Raw genomic sequence first — 22,490 nt, 5'->3', positions numbered from 1 at the left:
GATGCTCCACGCATGACGTAATCACGGTGGAAAGGTCACGTGTGACGTAGACGGAAGTACCGATCCAGTGTTTACAAACCGAACATGCAAGTCAAACGGCCTTTACCAAAAGAGGTAAAACAACGATGTCAGATGATTTTGAAGTTGGAGGAGAAAATTCAATTTCTCTCCTTCAACTTCATGTTTTTCATCCTACCGCGGTTCTTCCGCATACGTCACGCGTGACCTTTCCAACATGATTACGTAAAACCTTCATTTCTTTTCGACTGAAGAAAGAAAGACATGAACATCTTGGATGACATGGAGGAGAGGAAATTATCAGGAAATTTGAATTCTGAACTGAACTAATCCTAATCCCCGCCAGCGTTTTTTTGTTTTGTTTTGTTTTGTTTTTTTTTTCACAAAACTTTCATGGCCTCCAGAATATTGTATGAATATCTGAACAATATATCAAAAGCATCTGCTTTTAAACAAAAAACATTTTATTCTAGCTTCATGCATTCTTTTATTATCAATACTTGAATGCGTTTCATTAAAAAAGCAACATTTTGAACAAAAAGCTGAGAAAATCGTGTTTTTGTCAAAGACTTTGTCTGGATATATGGAAGCTTATTTCTACCACGGAATAAAACAGTTTAAAACAATTAATCTCGCAATTCTGACTTATGACACACAATTGCGAGATAAAAGAATAGTGAGATAAAAAGTTGCAATTATCTTTTAAATTGTTTTATTCTGTGGCGCAAACAAGCTTCCATACGGATGGGATTCAGAGCGACGATCAAAACACAGATGGAGTAGATTGAGTCCATCAAGGCAGTGATTTATATGCTGTTGAATGTTTGATGATCGTGTTATTTATGTGCGTCAGCAATGCTTCTATTGCTTGTTTCTGCTTCTTCTTCACCAGTGTTTTGATCAGGAGATTCTGTACTCTTTCAGAAGGTGTGTAATAGCGCCCTCTACTGTATAACAGTGAAAACATGGACTGATGGAAAATTCCATAAATGGTGGAGAAAGAGTTATGGCTAAATTAAGCTGACTGCTCTACTGTTGCATTAACTCCAGTCATTTTAAGGGTCAGATCATCCAGAAACAGAATCATACAGTAGTTCAGTTTTTCAATGCAGTCATTTGCTACTGTTTTTGACACTTATAAAGCTTTAGTCAATTATTTCATGAAACGATTCTACTAACAAGAGATAATGAGGGTACAGAAGTGATGAGCGTTGTGTTTGTAAGTGGGCCACAGAAACGCTCCTGCCTCCTAGTGCTGCTGCTGTGGATCTTTCTGCATCAGAAGAATTCTTCTGGACTCACCAGCGTCTCTCAGACTAATTAAATTAGCTGGGATCAGAGGTATTGAAGAGCTTTGTACTGGACTCAGTGTTGAGCCTCGTGCCTCGGAGCTCAGGGACGAATTTCTGCCATTTAAACCTCCCGGTGCCCCGAAGCGCCGCCGGACTGACCGACACACTCGCTGCCTTAATTTGCCTGAGTGAGAGAGAATTATGAACTGATAATAAGAGAGAGAGAGACGGCCAGGGGCGACCGAGAGAGAGAGAGAGAGAGAGAGAGAGGTTAGACGCAAAGCACCTGAAGCGAATGCGATTTTTATTAATTCCTGTCTAAAACAAGGCATTCAGGAGTAAAATTACTGCACAAATGACAAGAACAATTACTCAAGTGATTCTTCTCCTCTGGAAATCTGTGTATGTGTGTGATCTCTGTTTTTCAGCCGTAACCGGATAATGCTACTAACAAGTTTCCCGCTTTATGAAGCACATCTATCCAGTCTCGGTTTGACCTTCTCCTGAAACAAGAGGACATTATTGCTATACATATGTGAAATATGCGTGCGCAATATCAATGTACTGACATAATGCAAAGTGTTATTTTAGTGTCAGGGTTTTTATCTGTAATTAAAGCTATTAAAACATTTCACTTAAATGAATTACATTTCAGCAAAACCTCTCAGCGCAGATATTTATGATAATCGTGTTGCTTTAGTGCTCAAGTCTCATCTGATGAGTCTGAAACTGAAACCTCACGAAGACGCTCGACCGTAAAGGTCAGATGTTGAAATGAACCGAGCGAATGCTACATCTGTTCATTCACCTGCCTGCGTCTGCAGAGGGTTCGTCTGCACGTCTGCGCACACCTGCTGAAACATCTGCTGTACCGCATCAGTACATGAGGCTCAAATCTCTCTCGCGCTCATGATGACTGATCTGATGTATATTTCATCGTATTAGAGTTGGTTTGAGATTCTCTGGATCAAGCGGATCAAGGGAAACATCTTCAAAACCTTCTTTCCGACTGCCGTACATGCTGAGAGCTGCAGACATCACGTGAGAGAAGCGAAGCTCCGCGTGCTTCATGTGCTGCAGTCAGAGAAGGAATTAAAGAAGTATTAGCATGAACTTACACACATGCTGTGAAGGTGCTTCATGTTATAGAACATGATATCTGAAGTCTCTCACAATAATCACATCTACAGTCAGTTTCTCATTTCAAGGAGTAGTTAATATTATATTGTTTACATGCTGATATTTTTATTGTCTATGAAAAAATAACATGATCCTTTGATGGTGATTGATATTTTAGTATCAATGATCTACTATTGTAGTTTTTATTAATATTTTGTATTCATTTTTTTAATGTTCCATTATTTATACTTTAAAATATCAGTCATTTTGTTGTTTTTTTGTGATTTTATATATATATATATATATTTCAGTTTTAGTTTTATTTATGTTAGTGCACCAAAAAATTATAAATGCTGCATTGCAATGGCAACTAACTACTAGTTTTAAATTATTTATTTGAAAGGATTTAAAGAGCAATTCATGTTTATCCTTGTAGAGGTTGAGATGTGATTTAGAAAGGAATAATAAGTAATGCAATACTTATTTTTAGAGTAATTAGGGTTACACTTTATTGTAAGGTGTCTTTGTTACATTGTAATTATACATTTAAGTACTGAGTAATATTAAGTAACTACGTGTACTTACTATAGGGTTAGATTAGGGTTTGGTTTAGTTGCATGTAATTATGCATAATTTATAGTTATTACTATAGCAACTACATGCAACATATGTAACATTGACACTGTACAGTATTCTAATTACATTGTTGAAGATGAAATTAGTAGCTATTACTTTTTTAGAGCAACTTACCCAACACTAATCGTTTTAAAGATAATAGCCCTGATCACTGTGAACTGTTGTATGGAAAAGAGCTGCATGAAAATTCTCCAGTATTTCTCCAGAAGAAATAACAGCATACGGGTTTGAAACAACATGAAGGTGTAAACCATGACAGAGCTGATTAACAGCTGATGAGTCCAGTGAAGCGCACGGCTCGGTTAGTCGGCTCATGGCCTGTGGTCTCGGAGTGTGTCCGGCGGGTGGACGGTGATGTATGGGGTCGGTGGGGAGCATCAGGCTCTCCGTCAGCTCCTGCCGTGTGGATTAAGCTCCTGTAATGACTGATGTTTGTAGTCGTGATGTCCTGCGTGAGACGCTGCTGTCAGAGCTGCAGTTTAACCCACAAACACCTCGACAAGCTCAATAACTGATGCTCATGGTTCGTCTGTTTTTAAGACACGTCCTAAAGACACTGTGAATGAGAACACAGTCTTTGAGCTATCAAAGAAAGACCTCTGGGTAATGCAGTATCTGTATATTTGCATTGCCACAGGATCTGCAGTTTAGCTTACAAATTAAAAGAGCACAAAAATGTGCAAAACACTTTCATGAATTCAGAGTGTCTTTGATATTGAGTTTGATTTCTTCATCATCATTCCTCTGAGTTGTTACACAATATCTATAAACCGGTTAAATCCAAACTTGTGTGTTCCTTCACAGCTAAACACGGGAGCGTCCCATCATGCCTCTCTCCAAACACATGTCAGCTCTCACTCCATAAACCCTGACTTTAAACACGCCAGATGTGCAAAAATATACCACAGAAAACTGTCATGCTGGTCAAGTCTGTTTGCAGAATCATTTTGCAATATTCTGATATGAAGATGTGAATTTAAGTTTAACACCCAGTGCTGGAATTAATCAAGAGCAAGACATTTAAAGGGACAGTTCACCCATCATTTACACTCCTTCATGTCCTTCCATACTTGTATGACGTTCTCTCTTCTGCAGAACGTAAAAGAAGATAAGTGTTTTTGTAATAATGTTGTTTTGACCCCGATGATCTTCTTCTTTTGTATTTCACAGAAGAGAGTCATACTTCAGTAAATGATGACAGAACTGATCATTTTGGGAGAACTATCTCTGTAAGGTTGTTCCCGGTGAACTGTCCCGGTGTGTGATGATGAACTGTAACCGTACGTGTCGCAGACGAACAGACGTTAGTGGCGCTGAGCCAGCGGTGAGAGTCGGGAAATGCTGAACTCTGTGTGAATGAGCCGTGAGGTGAAGATGGTGACGTTTGCCACAAACATTTCTTAATCTGTTGCTGATAATTCTGGATTTTCTGCTGGATTTGGTGTTTAACAGGACTCTGCAACCCTGATGTTTAACCCAAATAATCTGTTTATAATGGGACTGATGCTCAGTTATTCATTATTTGATGTGTTTTGATTTCGTTTTCAAGGACTTTTAGTGTGTTTCTCTTTGTTTCCTGATTCCTTTGTTGCTGCATAGTTGTCATGACAATTCATTATTTGATTAATTAGCAAACACCTGTTTGTCTATTAGTTCATTATGTGTGTATTTAATTCCCTCAGTTCTTTCAGTTCATTGTCTGGTGTTGTTTGTGTTAAGTGCACTCTGTTACATTACTTCTGTGTTTCGATACTGCCTTTGTTTTGTTTTATTGAAGATACACTATTATTTGAACATTATCCTTCTTCCTCACCTTCCTTTGTGGACCTGCCATGACAGAACACCAGACCGTGAAATGTAATGAGTATAGGGGCTATTAATATTGCCCCATTGGGAAACCTTAACAGGCCAGGAGAAACTGTTGTTTTTATTTTTCAAGATGGCAGTAATCTGGAGGAGTATGTGGAGGAGTTCACGGACATCTGCCACCTTGCAAGATGTGATGACATCACCCTCATGGAAGGTTTCAGGTGAGGGCTGGACGATGAAATTCAGCTGATTATGCCAAGATCTTTGAACACTTCCCTAAATCTTCCGCTCAGCTCAGAATCTTCTTCATCACAGCTGGTTCCGCCTAGTGCCAATCCTGTGTCATTGAAAAAACTTCCACGCATCCTCTCTCTCCCGCCTCCTCTACCCATAGCCTCCGCTGGCTTCCTTCAGCTCCTCGGCTCCTCTAGTGGCTCGGATCCACCTCGGGTCTTCCGGTCACATGCTCCGCCTTGACAAGAGGATCCCCTGGCTCCGCCTCCAGCCATCGAGCCCAGCACTCCACCTCGGCTCATCAACCTGTCGGCTCCACCTAGGCTCCTCCCTCCCTTGGCTCCACCTGGGACCATCATCCTAGTGGCTCCAGTGGGTTCCGTCGTCCCTCCAGCTCCACCTTGGTCAGACGTCACTCTGCCTGTGCCATGGACTTCCAGGCCCTCATCCGCCTTGGTCCTCAGTCCCAATGGCTCCGCCTCAGTACTCTGGCATTCTGGCCCCACCTTGGACGCTCTGCCTTGATCTCCTGAACCATCGGTGTCATGTGGTCCCATCAGCTCTCCGTCTCCGCCTGGGTGTCCACCTCCATCAGCACAGTCTCTGTCTGTCTTCCCCATGGTTTCTTTGGCAAAGACTCCACCATGGCTTCTCCCTCCCTCGACTCCATCGTGGGCCACAACTAATGTGAGTTGATGAATGTTTAATGTGAATAAAAACCTAAATTCAATCTGTTCAGTGTATAGAGTGATCGTGTCTCTATATTTTTTGATGGTCCACCTAAGACATTCTTCTAACTTTAAATTACTTTACAAGTACATGTCAACTTATTCTACTAACCCTAACCTAACAGTCTGCTAATACTAGTAGATTGTGAGGTTAGTTTACTAATATTAGTTAGTTGCCATGTAGTTGCAAAGTTACTTATAGTTAGTAGAATGTCTAAAGTGACCTTCAATTTAATGTTTAACAGATTTTAAATGGAGTTCACATGCTTTTATCGCGCCATGCATTTTTTTTTATCCAGTTGTAATGTATAATGAGTTGATTGACCATTCATTGAAAGACCATATTATAGATCATACTGCACAGACATATACATATATAATAAATTTACAGAAATATACACCTCTGTAGTGTATTTCTTCCATGTCACTAGACATGTGGGTAGTTGGCTTTGGATTAAATCATCTAATAAATGACTCCTCACTGCCAACTAGACATTACCAAACTCCAGTCATCTTTTCACCTACGATTGTGCCATAAAACACACTCACACGCAGTGTGTGTCCTGTTGTGAATCGAGGCGATGGGCCTCGTCCACCCACTCGAAATCTCCCAGAGATCCATTTCCTGCCATATAAAGCTGCTCTGTGATTGGCCGGCTGTGGGATGGTTGTCATGGTGCTGTCTCCAGGTTCTGAGCTCTGATATGAGACTGGTCATCAAATTAATCACACGAGGCCAGCGAGAGGACCCTGAGCGTGCTGATTACGGCGATGCGGCCACGTCCAAACACGCTGTCAGAGCGAGAGACAGGCGAGAGTCAAATGAGCTGAGAGGATGATCAACTCTTTCAGGTCAGAGGAAGAGCCAAACACTGGCCTGAACATCGCACTGCCAAACGGCCGGCTCATATTTCACTCTAAATGCAAAAGAAAAAAAAAGAAAAGAAATCATAATTTGCAAAAATAAAATGAACCTGCCTTTAGGACCATGAAGTCCGGCATTGCATTGTAACAGTAGTGTCATGATATCTGTAAATATTTACCTTTAAAATCCTCAGTGACACTGTTAGTTAACAAATGGGACCTTATTGTACATTTTTACCAAATTCTCAATACCATAATGCAAAAATTAAGGATAAATTAAATGTAGTAGTGAAATATAAATATTTACCATTTAAACACTGCATCGTTTTCCTTCATTAAAGTAGCGGAAATTAAATTCTTCCAATGAGGAAATTGAGGAAAAAACTGCTACAATGTGACAAAACACTTCATCAATCCAGCGTGCATTATCTAATACATCACATCTAAAAAGACTATATCATTTTCTACAATTAAGAGCCTTATTTTCAGATGATGTCATGGAAAAATTCTGGCAACATAATAAAAACATGAAAGATCTACATAATTTCTGTGTGAATGATGGAAATACAACATTTACTGCCATTACGTGAAATTTAATTTATTTTTCCTTCTTCTGAAGCTCTGAAATCTCATGTTCAGATTCAAAGATGATGGAATGACTTCACTGAGAGCAGACGCCATTGGTTTGCTCATAACTGAACCAGTCTGAAAATGACCAATGTAGAAATGTTGCATGGAAAAAGCTGCATGAACAGAATTCGTAAATTCTCCTTCCAAATACAACAGCAAACAAATGACAAAAGGGTGAGTAAATAATGACAGAAATGTCACTCTTGGTGAACTATTCCTCCACAACAGGCTTCGTTTTCTTGATGTAATTGTTTTCTTTTTGATTCTGACTCATTCACATTCTCTTTTCCTTTCTTCCCACGGCTTCAACCCCCACGTTACAGTACGCAGACCCCCATCCCTCTCCGTACTGTACTGTAATCACTCCACAAACCCTCCGTCACGGGTGGATGCTGGCAGCCGCTCAGAGAACAGAGGAAGTGAGAGAGAAAGTGAGAGGGAGGAGAAAGAAAAATGAAGGGGAGAGAAGTTACATTGGGAACCGTGTTAAGGTTGAATATTTATTAGAATGAGCCATCTGGCGTCAGACGGTCTGTACATGAGCGCGAGTCCCAGAATAGATCCTCTCTCTCTCTCTCTCTCTGGCTGCCGTATGATTGTAATGTAATTATATCATTAAAGGTGAGACGTACTGAAGTAGAGAGTGACTGATTCGTGTCGGACTTCAGAGAGAAATGATGGCCGCTCTCGTCAAGCACTTAAGAATCTCTTTATCGTTACCTGCCAGGAAATCTGCAGGTCAGCGTGACGTCTGCACCATTTCAGTTCATTAGACGAGACAGTTTCATTCCTGGACCAGCAGGCCTCGTGCCGCGCTCTGGATCTGGTCCTGAATCTTCATAATGAGTAATCCTGCCGTTGATTTTTACCTTGTTAAACGTGACGCTCATTAATCACTGATGCTGTTGAGATAATAAAAAGCCACTAAGCACAATTTCACAATGTCTATTCATGAATAAGTAAACTCTGTGTGTGTGTGTGTGTGTGTGTGTGTGTTGTAGGGAATGCTAAAAGAAACAGCTGTATCACACTGTAAATCCCTGTGGAATGTTATGTATTCCCACCAGGAAAAGATTTCAGCTGGATATTTTCCTCTGAGATTCCTGATCCAATGAGGAGCAACACTTACATTCCTTTACACACACACACACACACACACACACACACACACACACACACACACACACACACACACACACACACACACACACACAGTACACACACACACACACACACACACACGCACACACACACACACACACACACACACATAATTTTCATTCAAGTCATTGTATAAAGTGTTTGCTCTTCTTTATAAAGTTTGTTTTTAATTTAGATCTATCTATCTCTCTATCTATCTATCTATCTATCTATCTATCTATCTATCTATCTATCTATCTATCTATCTATCTATCTATCTATCTATCTATCTATCTATCTATCTATCTATCTCTCTATCTATCTAATGTGAGAAAGCTGTTTTCTCGCTCAGGTTTGCAGACATCAGCCCAGATGTGTGTGTGTTGTGGTGTGATGTGCTGAGGGACACATTAATGGACAAACTGCTTGAGGTAATTACATCAACAAATCACACACACACACACACACACACACACACACACACACACACACAAGGTGTTCACATAGTCAGTGTGCAGGTTATTTTTGGAGTTTTTAAGCTTACCCCTCCAAACATCTAAGATTAAACTTGGAAACCTTGCCTCAGTGACGTCATTATGAAGTGTTCTTACTGATTGACGGCCTTTTGTACATTTCTTTGCATGCTCAGTTGTGATTGGTGTTTTCTTTCATGCATCTATATATTCTGCAGCCACATTAGACTGTGTTGATTCTCTAATGCAGCATTTCAGTCACAGAAACAAAGACTAAAACCTGAATTCACTTGAACATTATTGTACTGCTGCTGCAGAAAATCTAGTTTTATTGTGAAACATTCTTGTTTTGTTTTTAGGCACAGGAATTTCATTGTATGTGCACAATACAATCCAGCCTATATATTACCATCTGGAGATTTCTGGCCTTCTGCTGCTGTGATCTGTGATGAAGACCAGCGTCAACCCTCGTCTTCCTCTCCGCAGCCGGATCTGCAAACGCTGTTTCACACTCCGCTGTGAATTTAATTCGGTTAAAAACCTTAAACTCCCATTAAATCACTAATTACTGAAATGAACACGGGTAAAACACATTAGTAGGTTATGTTTATAAAAAGCTTTTTTTCATTCTCTTCCACAACATGCATTTCAGTGACAAGAAGATGAAAGAAAATTAGATTTTCATCTCTGCTCAGGAGCAAAACGTGTGTTTTTATGAAGAGGAAGAGAACAGAGGTTAGCTTCATGAAAACAACACCAATTAAACTCTGAATTGCTTGTTTTCTCATAACGTTATATTAAAATTAAATAATTGCTTCATATTAGGTTTAATAACACAGAAGGAAGGTGCTTTAGGGGAGGAGTTTGAACACTTTCAATAATGGATCTTTTTATTTTCTTGCTGGCAAAAACCTCTGGGACGTGTTAAAACACGCAGAAAACACAAAGATCTGTGAACAAACTTCTGCGAAAAGTTGATCATTCATGGTTTTATGGTGTGTGTGTGCTGGAATATGCAGATGTGGTTATTTCTGATTGAACGCCAGCGGCGGAGGCCTGTTCTCTCACAGATTACACTGCAGCACCGCTCTTCATATCAGACGTTCACACCACTCCAGAAAATTCACTTTTCAATCCTGATCTGGAGTCTACCGTGAAAATGATTCACCAACTCAGCAAAGAAATTTTAACTACACTTGGGACCACATCCCAAATGTGTGTGTGTGTGTGTGTGTGTGTCTGTGCATTATTTTAGTTATTTCTTGCGGATAAAGCCTGTGTTGGGTGTTTGACTGATGAGTGACGTCTGGAGGATTCACATCTCTCCTCATCTTCACTGTAAACACGTTTAACCATCACACGCAATCCACTGCATTATCTGTCACAGCACAGATGAAACTAATGACTCCACACACACACACACACACACTCCTCTAACAATGTGTGTGACTGCATTGCTCCTGACGGCCGCAGCTCTCTGAGAGAAACATGAGACTTTTCCTGCTGTAAATAATTCATCTGAGGAGCGACAGCGCTGGATTCACACACTCCAGTGTTTCAGCGCATTCATCTGCTCTGATGGACACAAACAGCAGTGAAGCTGAACTCACTGACGAGAGCGAAACAGAGTTTTGTTGGAATCAGAGTCTGACTTCATTAAAGAGCATCATGACGGCGTCTGATACTGCCGCTGCTATTACTGCTCGTGTTTAGTGTCTGAACAAACGTCTAACACTACATGTCAAACTAGATTCTAAAAAAACAGGATTTTTCATTAAGAACATTTCGCATTATTTTCAAGGTAATTATATTCAATATATATATATAATGTAAGTAGAACATTTAAAGCATTTTTATTGAGAATATGGGGTTAAATGTTCTTAATTGGTCCTAAAATATATATTTATATTTATTTCTTTAATTCATTTGTTATGGTCTGGACTTAACTGTTAAAATACACTGTCCAATGAAAAAATATATATATATATTTACATTTAACAGCCTATTTTTAGGATCATTAAGTTTTTCTGTATTGTGTCATTATTTTTAATGCTAATTAAGCACAATTTACCACAAATTCTCATTACTCTTATAAAAGCAGAACATCTGGAGCATTGCAGTAATGAGAATATGGGGTTAAGTGTTTTTAATTAGTCCAAAAATAAGCTCTCTTCATTCATCGTCTAATGAAAAAAGGTATTTATTTACTTGCTTGTTTGACCTGCACATGTTTTTCTCATGTGTGAAACAGACTGATGTCACCTCAGATCGGAATAGGACAGCTTCATCTTCTGTCCAGAGATTTTTTTTAATTGTTTGTTTGTTTGTTTTTGTGAAAACCTCTGAAGTCCCTTTCTTATTCAGAGAACTTATGAGTCTATAAGATAGAAAGGTGCAAAGTGCTGTTTTCTTTATTATTATTATTATTATTTTTCTGATAATGAAGAAGTTGTTCCCGGGATCAGTGATGTGGGTGTGAGAGAGGCAGCGGGAGCGGAGCGGTGGTCCTCGTCGGAGGGCTGGGTTAAATTTAGCCAGGATTTATGAGACTTTAATGAGAAAGGGATGAAGACACGTCACTCGCTCACGGAGGTGAAGGATGGAGAGAGTTTCTCATGTGAAAGTCAGAAGGAGAGAGGGGTTTCCCATCCCTCAGCTTTTAAAGGAGCGGCTCAGATTTCTGGAGCGGACGAGTGACGGATGGTCAACACTGTCCAGCTCTGCTCTGAAACACACTCGACATGATGAACCGCTCCGGAGGAAATGAGAGGGATGTTTAACATCCAACAAATATCATCGGCCTCCAGTGAGAATGTGACCTACAGGAGCACAAAACCTGCAGACACACACACACACACACACACACACACACACACACACACACACACACACACACACACACAGTTTGTAAGGTGAGTGAAAAATTTGACACACAAACATGTATACAAACAATATCTGATCTTTGAAAATGCAAGTCAAATCTAAAATAAAAAAATAAGTGTGTGTGTGTGTGTGTGTCATCAGTTCATCACTCAGAGGCTGTGACTCTCTCACAGTAATAACACAGAGATGTTCTTTACTGGAACCTTTACAGAAGCACAAGCGTGACAGTAATAAACGCAGAAGATAATCAGAGAGAGACAGACGCCCTTCACATGGAGAGCTCTCTGTGTTCATCACCTCCGTGTGGAGAAATACAGGCAGAAAATAAAATGATTAGAGCTTTGAGACAAACAGAGGGAGACACGACAGAGGACGACGTGATAACACACACACACACACACACACACACACACACACACACACACACACACACATCATATAATGCTTCCGTCAATTTTACAATAATGCAGAACATTTAAGACCATTACTCAACAAGTACAAGCACATAAATACTAAAGCAATAACAAAGATGTAACTACATAATGCACATTGTTCATTAGTAACTCTTTTTTAAACACTAATTAAAAGTGTGACTAATATGATGACTGAGATTTCTGAAGTGATTTCGAAACATTCTTATGCAGAATATCACAGATTTCAGTGAAGATCGTCAGCTGAACAGAGAAATCTTCTGCTGTTGACTCACTGAAGGCTTTTATTTCAGTGCAGATGTTTGTTAGTCATAAACGGCTTTACGGCAGAATCAGTGTTGTGAAAGAGCTGCTGAGGTACTACAGCCGCTTCATTTACAACATTAAAGGCTGTTTGCAGTCATGCTGAGACTCCACCAACTGTTTCCAGTGTCTGATCCTGATGAACCTCTGAACACATGCAGAAACTCAGTCATTCATCTGCGGCTTTAACTGTCAGGCCTCAATATGAGCAAAACAAATCATAGTTTTCAAGTGTCGATTATATTGCTGTCTATGGACGAGCCGTACACCTCTCGGATTTCATCAAAAATATCTTAATTTGTGTTCTGAAGATGAACGAAGGTCTTACGGGTGTGAGGGAGAGTAATTAGTGACAGAATTTTCATTTTTGTGTGAACTAACCCTTTAAATCAATACGATAATATCCAACACACCATATTTTACATGGAATTAACAAAATAATGTGCTTTTCTGTTTCTCAAAACATAGTCTCACTTACAGTATGTCCTGTTGAAGCTCATTCAGCGAGAAGCATCAGACTCTTTCAGAAGTGCAGAAATATTGCGATCGCGTTCATAAAATCCATTCAGTGTTTTCTCACTCTTTGTTTTCCTGAGGCGAGTCTTCAGACGATGTGAACGAACTCTACCCATAAAATCTTTAGTGAATCGCTATCGAGCATCACGCAGTATAATTGTTTTGTTTCTGAATGAATCAGTGTGAGCGAATGAACGAATTGACTGAGTGAATGATTCAATGAATCATATACAAAGGCAGCTACTAGGGCCCTGTCCCAAATGGCGCACTTCATGTGGACTTTCGGCCTCGTGGACTTAAATTGCGCGTGCTCGCCGAGTCTACGAGTCCGTAGGCCGTCCCATTCAGCATTTTAACGCTCTGAAGTGTGCTCAGCAGCGCCCCCTTTGTACCCTTGAAGCGGTCTTCCACGAAGCACACATAGATGTAGGCTCCGCACACTTTAACTACCCAGGAATCTTTGCGAAATGCCAATCAGACAACGGATGGGAGGAGATTTCGCTCAAGAGCAATTGGCTGAGAAGCAAATATTTAAGTGTAGGTTTCATTACGGTTTTTATGACCTAGGTGTACATTTGACCAGTTGTTACCTACAGTTTATACAAACATTATGGTCATCGACCAGTGGTTGATATCTCAAACATAATAATAGCGCGTTGAATAATGCGATCACATTATGATTCATTAAATAAATAGAACCGAATGTCAGGGCTTTACTGAGTCATATGTAAACCTAGTATTTATATTTAAAACTGTAAATTCATCTGAAACTCACGCACATGTTTATTATGTGTTAAAATTGTAATCTTAGTTCAAATGGAACATTATGTATTATTACATTATTTAAATAAGCATGTATATATTGTCTAATAACCAGGTGGCATAAGCAAAAGCAGGCTGTGTAGTTGACATGGAGATAATATTTTGCAAAAGAAAAGAAGCCTGTTCTCGATGCTAAATATTATAATATTTGTATAAGATATTTGTGACATTTATCTAATAAAGGGACTCTTCTACTACGACATCGGAGCGCAAAAATATGATTTCTCTGCATGGCAAGCCATCTCGCAAACACAATAGTAAAAACAACAACCACAATAGGCAGCATATTCCCCGAACCTGCAGCTCCTGTCAAACAACAACCAGACCGTTATTTCCGGCGTGACGATCGAGTCTGTCCCAAAAATACCTCTCAATGCGCCCTCGTGGACTCGCGCCAAGGGCCCTATAGGTCTGCACTACATGACGTCACCAAAGTGTGGAGTCCGAGGAAGTCCACAAGTCCGGAGTGTGCCATTTGGGACAGGGCCTAGATTTGTTCCTGAATGAATCAGCATTTTTGAATGAATCGATTGAATGAACAAATCAGTGACTCACTCAAAAAGAAAGTAATTTGTCGCCACCTACTGGAGAAACAGAAAGAGTCACTGTAAAATCCTCAACACTAATAGACTGACTGACAGTAAAATATTTTTTTACTCAATAAATGTTTATTTAGGATAATCATAATTTTGAACAGGTAATAATTCATGTTTTCACTGATTGAAAGACAATGAAACAATGAAATCTAAACATAAAAGTAGGCATAAATAAAATATGTGACCATAAAAAACAAAATCAACCCTTGGGACATAAAAGTGTTTGAAGCCGAAGTACTTCTATCTGAACTGACTTTGACTGTTTGTGATTCTCATTCCTTGATTAGAGAAAAACGACATGAACTTTAATGCAAACTGAGAACATTTAACAGAGGAAGAGTTTATCTTTTATTACCGTTACTGTTCTTTGTAGTATGTGCTTGTTCTAGAGATGCTGCATGTTCAGAAGATCTTCATATCAGAATGGAGACATTCATCTGAAGTCTGACATGATCCATGCAGAGATGAGGAAACCATTACTGTATTAACACAACAGACCTGCATGAGAGGAATGAAGCTTCTTCTCTGTTTTCTGAGGAGGACAAGATATTCCTGAACTGATGTGCTCTGGTGGAGGAAGAGAGTGCAGGCCAGAGCTAATGAAAGCAGCAGAGAACATCTCATCTCATCTCATCGTGTGTGTGTGTGTGTGTGTGTGTGTGTGTGTGTGTGTGTGTGTGTGTGTGTACGGACACATATAGTTCTTATATGAAAATACACACTCATGGCTGCACTGAAGGAACTCACTGCCGCAGCTGACAGCTCAGAGCCACAACATCACAGATGTGACACACTCGTTTCTAGGACATGAGTGACACACACACACACACACACACACACACACACACAGAGAGAGAGAAACTGAGAAGAGTTGAGTACATTTTGTATGTATACTAATAAGTTGCACTAAAATAACTTTTTATGAAAACTAATGCGTTACATTACATTTTTGCATTGCTTTTTCTCCCCTGGGCTGGGCTTGCTTGTTTGTTTTTTAATAACATAAAAAAAAGTTATATTTTTGGCAAATGTTAAGGCCCTTTCACACCAAAAGTGAAATGAACAAGCCTCAAGCTGAAGGAAATGCAGATTTACTCCTGTACAGTAGAGGGCGCCACTCAAACAAACCTTTCAGCTGTGCTGCCATTCTGGATTAAAGAAGAATATGATACAGGAGAAGAACGTTCAACACTCATTTCTAATCTAAAGTAATTGTTTTCTTATTAGTATGGCTGAATTAGATCGTTGAAGGTCAGCAGCGAAGACATTAAATACATTTATTACAGGTTTGCATAAAATTCTGAGATTTCATTTTATTGAGGAATTTGAGGAATACTGAATGTTTTTGTGTAAGTGAGATGAGTAAATCCATGTCCACATTTAGTCTAGAAGCACAATAACATCATGTTCACACAGAGACACGCCTCTGGCCTTTATTTCTCTCAGCATGAGGACAGGAGAGCTGTCAGTCAATTCATGTGAGAAAAGTAACTTGCGTTACTTATTTGAAAAAGTTACAGGTATTTTGTTGTAAATTGAAAAAGTAATGCTTTACTTTACTAGTTACTTGAAAAAGTAATCTGATTGCGTTACCACCAACACTGTATATAAATAACAGTAAAATAAAGCTTCTAAAATCTAAATGTCTGACTTTGGTCGGATCATGTCTGAGACACACGGAGACGCTGGAGTCTCAGGAGAAACACCTGAGAAGCAGGAGACGTCTGTCTCACAATGAAACACAGACTTTAAGTGAAGATGACTAATTAAAGACAGAATTTGCATGTTTGGAAAACTACATTTGCAAAACTAGTTGATAACAGCAGATTGATGTTTTGCTGAGCACAGATGAAATGTGATGTTTCTGTAGACACGCACAATAATGTGCTAATTTAATTATTCTTTTTGCTTTCTTTGTGCTTGCTTTTAGTTGTCAAATAAACCTGGCATGGTATATATGAATATTGTTGGTTCGTTGATGAATTGCGTTTGTTCCTCTGTTTGCATGAAAGCCTCTGCTGAATGCATGAATGTAAATGTTATACTCTCAGCTCCATTTACTACAGTTTACCATGTTTAAATGCTTCATGCAGAATTACTGATCTTCCTTCACATCAGAGGAGAGAATAAAAGATCTGATGTGTTTCTGACCTCTGAACTGAGTGTGGAAGTTCTGACTGTCATACACTGCGACCTGAGGCAGTGTGTGTGTGTGTGTGTGTGTGTGTGTGTGTGTGTGTGTGTGTGAGGGATGATCTGTACAGAGAGTCTGTTTTATGAATAACCCAAAGAAGTTATTAAATATTTACAGCTTTGGCGATCCCTCCCTGTGTCATTCTTTAATAGAACAGAGAGAATGCGACAGATATCCAGTGATCTGTGTGTGTGTGTGTGTGTGTGTGTGTGTGTGTGTGTGTGTGTGTGTGTGTGTGTGTGTGTGTGTAATCTGCAGGTCTGTATATCTCTAAACAATAAGCAATAAATATTGATAGCGTCAGATGTGCGGCGTGAACCTGTGTGCGGCCGGATCTGACTTTTATGTGCGTGGCAGAAGCAAATAATCAGGAAATCTCTGAAACAACAACAAATATTTGATCATGCAGATGAAGATGTGAAACAGCGCTGAAGTTTGTTTTTACTGTATTCCGCTGGTGTCGCTCAGCTCACCTTCAGCTCAGACGCAGGTGTCACTGCTGGATGACAGTCGTGCGTCTGCAGCTTCTGTGTTCCCAAACCGGCCTCGCTGTCCACAGACGAACCCAGTCTAACCCGGCTGACACAAATATGTTCTGAGAACATTCCGCTAACGTTCCTATTAAGTTATGAGAACGTTATTTCTGAATGTTCTCTGAAAGTTCAAAATTTTCAGCTTTTAATATATATATATATATATATATTAAAAAAAAACGTAGTTATGTGAAGAGTAAGGGAACATTTTATTTTACATTATTGTCACGGTTTGAGTTCTGATCCGTTTCTCTGCGTTCAGTTCATGTGTTCCTGTGTGTCTGTATTCCTGTCCCTCGTTCATCAGTCATCTCGTTAGTCATGTCAGCTGCGCCTCGTTTCTTTGATTAGTCCCTGTGTATTTAAACCCTGTGTTTGATTCAGTTCTGTGTTGAGTAAAGTTGGTTGTTCTGTTTCTGAGATTCTGTGTTTATTTCTAAATAAAGACTGCTGCACTTCATCATCACTGCCTGAAACCAACGCTGACGATTATGGGAACGTTTGAATGTTCTCTGAACGTTCTGAAACTAGTAACCTTTAAAAACATTAGACGAACGTCCAACTAAAATGTTTTTAGTTGCACCAGCATTTTTTGAAAAAGTTGTCAGCCAGTGCCAGCATTTTTATCATTTTCATAAAATTTTCATGGCCCACAGAATAATTTGTTGTATGAATATCTGAACATGCAATATATCAGAATTTTATTCTAGCTTCATGCATTCTTTTTTTTATCAACACTTGAATGTGGGTAAGTTTCATAAAACAGCAACATTTTGGACAAAAACTTGAGAAAAGTCTTCGTCCGGATCAGATTCAGAGTGATGATTAAACAGATGGAGTCCATCAGCACCTCTTCATGAGTTCAGTAACGTTAGTCAGTTTTGATTAATATGCTGTTTGATGTTTGATGATCGTGTTATTTATGTGCGTCAGCAATGCTTCTATCGCTGGTTTCTGCTTCTTCTTCGCCTGTGTTTTGATCAGGAGATTCTGTACTCTTCAGAAGATGTGCAATAGCGCCCCCTACAGTATAACAGAGAAAACATGGATTGCGGGAAAATTCCGTCAATGGCAGGGAAAGAGTTAAAGACCAGATAACGTTGAACAAACGTTCTATTATTGTTACTGGAAGAACGTTTGCTCATAACTTTGAGAGAACCTTGCCAGAACATTAGCCGAAGTTCTGAGAACGTTCCCTTTTATCTGGACAGCATCTTCACTAAACCTGAACCTCGTAACGGATTTCAGGCGAGTGTAATGTTAGCGTGTGACCGAGAAGAGCGAGCGGCCGCTGAATCTGTAGCAGCGCAGCATCATCGTTCAGTCAGACACATCAGTGCTAATTCTGTCTCGCTTCAGTCTGTCTCTCTCACGCTGACGAACAGGTTGAATAGATGAAAACCTCTCGAGGCCAATTTACTCTTTGCTCTGGAAGGTAAGGCATGCGTCTCTCTCTTTAACTGCACTCGGGAGAGTGCGACGCCTGTCTCTCTACAGGGAGGGAATCTGACATCTGTGGAAACATTGGAGCACTGATTCTGGATCAGCGGGAGGCTGCGCTCGTGCTGCCATCAACACATCTAATAGATCAAGAGAATGAATATAGGACACTCGCTGTTAAAGAACAAGAGAATATGTTGGACAGGAACTCTTATACTACAGTATATATCAGTGCTCCTCGAGTGCTTTTGCTTCAAAACGGTATAATTATATATTATTGCGATCATCTAAAAGTCAAGTGAGTTGCTCATTTTATTTACAAATGTTTGTTTTGTCATTTCCATCATAGAGTGATATTAATGCAGTTTGAGACTGATAAAAATGTTTATGACTTTCAGAAAAACAAATGATTTCAGTGAATATATACTATTAAACGCGGTACATACTGTAGTACAAATAATACTTGCTATAGAAATAAGACGGCAGCTCATACGCAGACGGAGCGGCTCTGAAGAGTACAGTAACAGTAACAGTACGAGAAACTTCATCGCCACATCAGAATGGAAATGCAACATCAACTACAGAAGGAACAGAATCTAAACTGTAAATCCAAAAATCAAAACTCAGCAGCCCTCCTCCTAAACGCAGCTCTGTCATAAAAGGCTTTTCATCGATGAATGGGCGGCAGAAAGGTCAATAGTTAATTAAATAATCTATCACCTCCGGACTGAGCCGGGCCTGCTGCCGCTCTCAATCAATGACTGCAGCATTAAAAGGTCAGAATCAGCTTCATTATAAACCACCTGCTCAACGTCTGCGGCCACAGACCCTCACCGCCACACGCTCTTCTGTAACGACTGGGCTCGCTTTGCATTATGGGTCGTGGTGTCCACACCGTTTCCGGCGGTGGACTCAAACACGCCATCTGGATTACAGGTTTAACACTAAGAACACAATACTTATGCAAATGACATTCACAGTAACCACTCTACTGTCGTTTGCAATATTTATGATGTTTCCTGAAATTAGCCGTGAGGTAAATACATTTACTTCTTTCCTTTTCCTTTAATTATGAGCAAAGGGCCCGACGTTACTTTCAGAAATTATAGCTGGAATTATCGGATTTCTTCATGCCGATTACTAATTTGTTTGGGCGGAAAATGGAATTTTGTGAAGGATTTATATGCAAATGTGTAAAGGCTGGAGAAACATGTCAGAGGTTTATTTATTTGCATTTTGCACAGAGACAGGTTTATGATTTGTGTCAGAACTGGACAATATTGCAGTGTACATTAGCAATATAATCATTTTCATCTGCTCGAATTTCCCTGAATGTTCATTATTGCTGGTATGAAAATACACCACATCTGGTGTGTGTGTGTGTGTGTGTGTGTGTGTGTGTGTGTGTGTGTGTGTGTGTGTGTGTGTGTGTGTGTGTGTAGCACTTTAGGAATAGTTCACCCCACAAAAACTCTATCATTATTTATTAACCCTCACATTGCACTAAACGTATGATTTTACACTAATCTTTTAGAACAGAGAAAGTGGATGAACTCAAACACTGTGAATCTCTAAAAAGGGTGAAAACTGATACAGTCTGACTTCTGAAGTCTATAATTTTATTTTACGTAATTCAAATTGTTTGATGATAATCTTATAATAGGTCTCAACACGTGTGCATATCGACTTGCCGTGATGCGTTTGGTCATGAGAGATGCGAGAACGAATGCCGTTTGGCATCAGTGACGTCAAACCTGACACGACTCGTCTTCACACACAACATCACACGAGTTCAGAAGACTTATGATATAGAGTCCTATAGACGACTGATGTGATGCTGTGACTGACAGGTCCTGATCACTGTCTGCGTTCAGCGTCATCCTCCAACACAGAATAAGGAAGGTCATTTTTACGTGAACTATTCTGTTAATTATTTCAGATTTTTTGTCAGTGTTTGTTTTTAGTATTATTTATTTACTAACTTATTATCTATTTATATGTTTTATATTTATATTTTCAGTTATTCATTTCAGTAATTTTGCAACTACTTTAAGTAATTGATTTTTATTCCTGGTTTTGTTTTAGTCATTTTAGTACTTCAGTTTAAACTTGTATTATTTCAGTCAAGTTTCTCATGTAATAGTTCTATTTTCGGTCCCACTTTATATTAAGTGGCCTTAACTACTATGTACTTACATCAAAAAATAAGTACAATGTACTTATTGGGTTCATATTGAATTGCAAAACACATTTGCAGCTATTGAGGTGGAGTACGGGTAAGGTTAGGGAAAGCTTTGGTGGTAAGGGTTAAGGGATGGGTCAACAGTGTAATTATAAATGCAATTACAGAAATTAATTACAGATGTAATTACATGCAGGTGTTTTTAAAATATAAGTACAATGTAAAAACATGTATGTACACAATAAGTGCATTGTATCAAATGATTAATTTAAATGTAAGTACATAGTAGTTAAGGCCACTTAATATAAAGTGGGTCCCTATTTTCTTTTATTGCAGCTTCATTTCAGTTAACAAAAAACATTCTTTTCTATAGTTTTAGTCAACACTATCAACACTGTTGTGTGTGCCAGAGACTCCGATTCGTCCCGCAGAGACTCACTCTTGAGCCCAGAAACATCTCGCCCGACCCGGACGCTCTGGAAGTGCAGAGAAACATGCTGAGGTTTTGTTTGCCTCTTTCTGTTTTTACACAAATTTATTCAATCAGTCTTTTGTTGTTAGTGACCCTTGGAATCACTGTGGCTTTCCCTGACAAGCGTTGGAAGAATTCCCTGGATAAACACACCAAACAACTGTTCATCAATGCATATCAGCAGACAGTGGAGGAAGCGAGCTCTGTTCCAGTGACTATAAATGAGGGCCGGAGGTCTGAACAATAGAAGTGGACTGAACCCGACCGCTGCTTCTGAAGACGTCCGTCCGTTGAATGATGCTCGCTGGCACACTACTGTCAAGCGTCCCTTAGTCGCTGTCAAAATAAAGTCCCTCCGCTCCTTCTCTCCTGCCAGCGTCCGCGGACACATTTAGACGTGCGGGGGGGAGGGAGTCGGCATATTTGATTGGTCATGGCGATTGGACGGTCATTAGCGTAATGGGTTTGTCCTCTGAGCGTCTCCGAGTGTCTCCGTGAGGTGACAGCGCTGAAGTCACATTAGTGCTCGCCTCTCAAACGCCTCAGATTGATGCGCTCTGTCTTAGCCGTGTATGAACACTTTGACGAGATAAAAGTTCGTCCCCTCGGAGGCCGCGCGGGTGTTCTGTGCTGTAGCACGCCTGTCAATCTGTTGGCATTAGGGCTCAACCCGACCCGTCCGCCGCACGACAGTTGGAAAAGTCTAATTGAAGTAACAGGATAAAACACCCACGCAGATCTCACTTTCTCCATCTTTTTAGGGTTTATGAAAAGGCTCTCAAAAACAGGAAAGAACAAATATGTTAAAAACAAAATCGCTTTCAAAATGTCTTGATTTGTTCAGTAAACGGTCAACATTTTCCAGCTAAAAACGGCAGAAGTGAGTGTCAGTGCAGTGATTAACTGTGTGCTTGTGATACATTATTTTAGCCAGTTAGTGGCATTTACATATAAAAACAGGCCCATTTCCATTTATATTACAATTTTAAGACTCACCTTAAATCAACAGAAGCCATAAGCTCCCAAACTCTAAAGCGTTGTGCAGCATGCATGACCAATTACAAGGGTCGTCCGGTGCGGTTGTTGGATGAATAAGTTCTGTGTGTGTGTGTGTGTGTGTGTGTGTGTGAGAGTGTGTGTGTTTAGATACATACAGTCTGAAATGCTGATTTCTG

This window comes from Megalobrama amblycephala, linkage group LG8 (assembly GCF_018812025.1).
Source record: "Megalobrama amblycephala isolate DHTTF-2021 linkage group LG8, ASM1881202v1, whole genome shotgun sequence".
Taxonomy (NCBI): domain Eukaryota; kingdom Metazoa; phylum Chordata; class Actinopteri; order Cypriniformes; family Xenocyprididae; genus Megalobrama; species Megalobrama amblycephala.
This window is presented reverse-complemented; position numbering follows the sequence as displayed.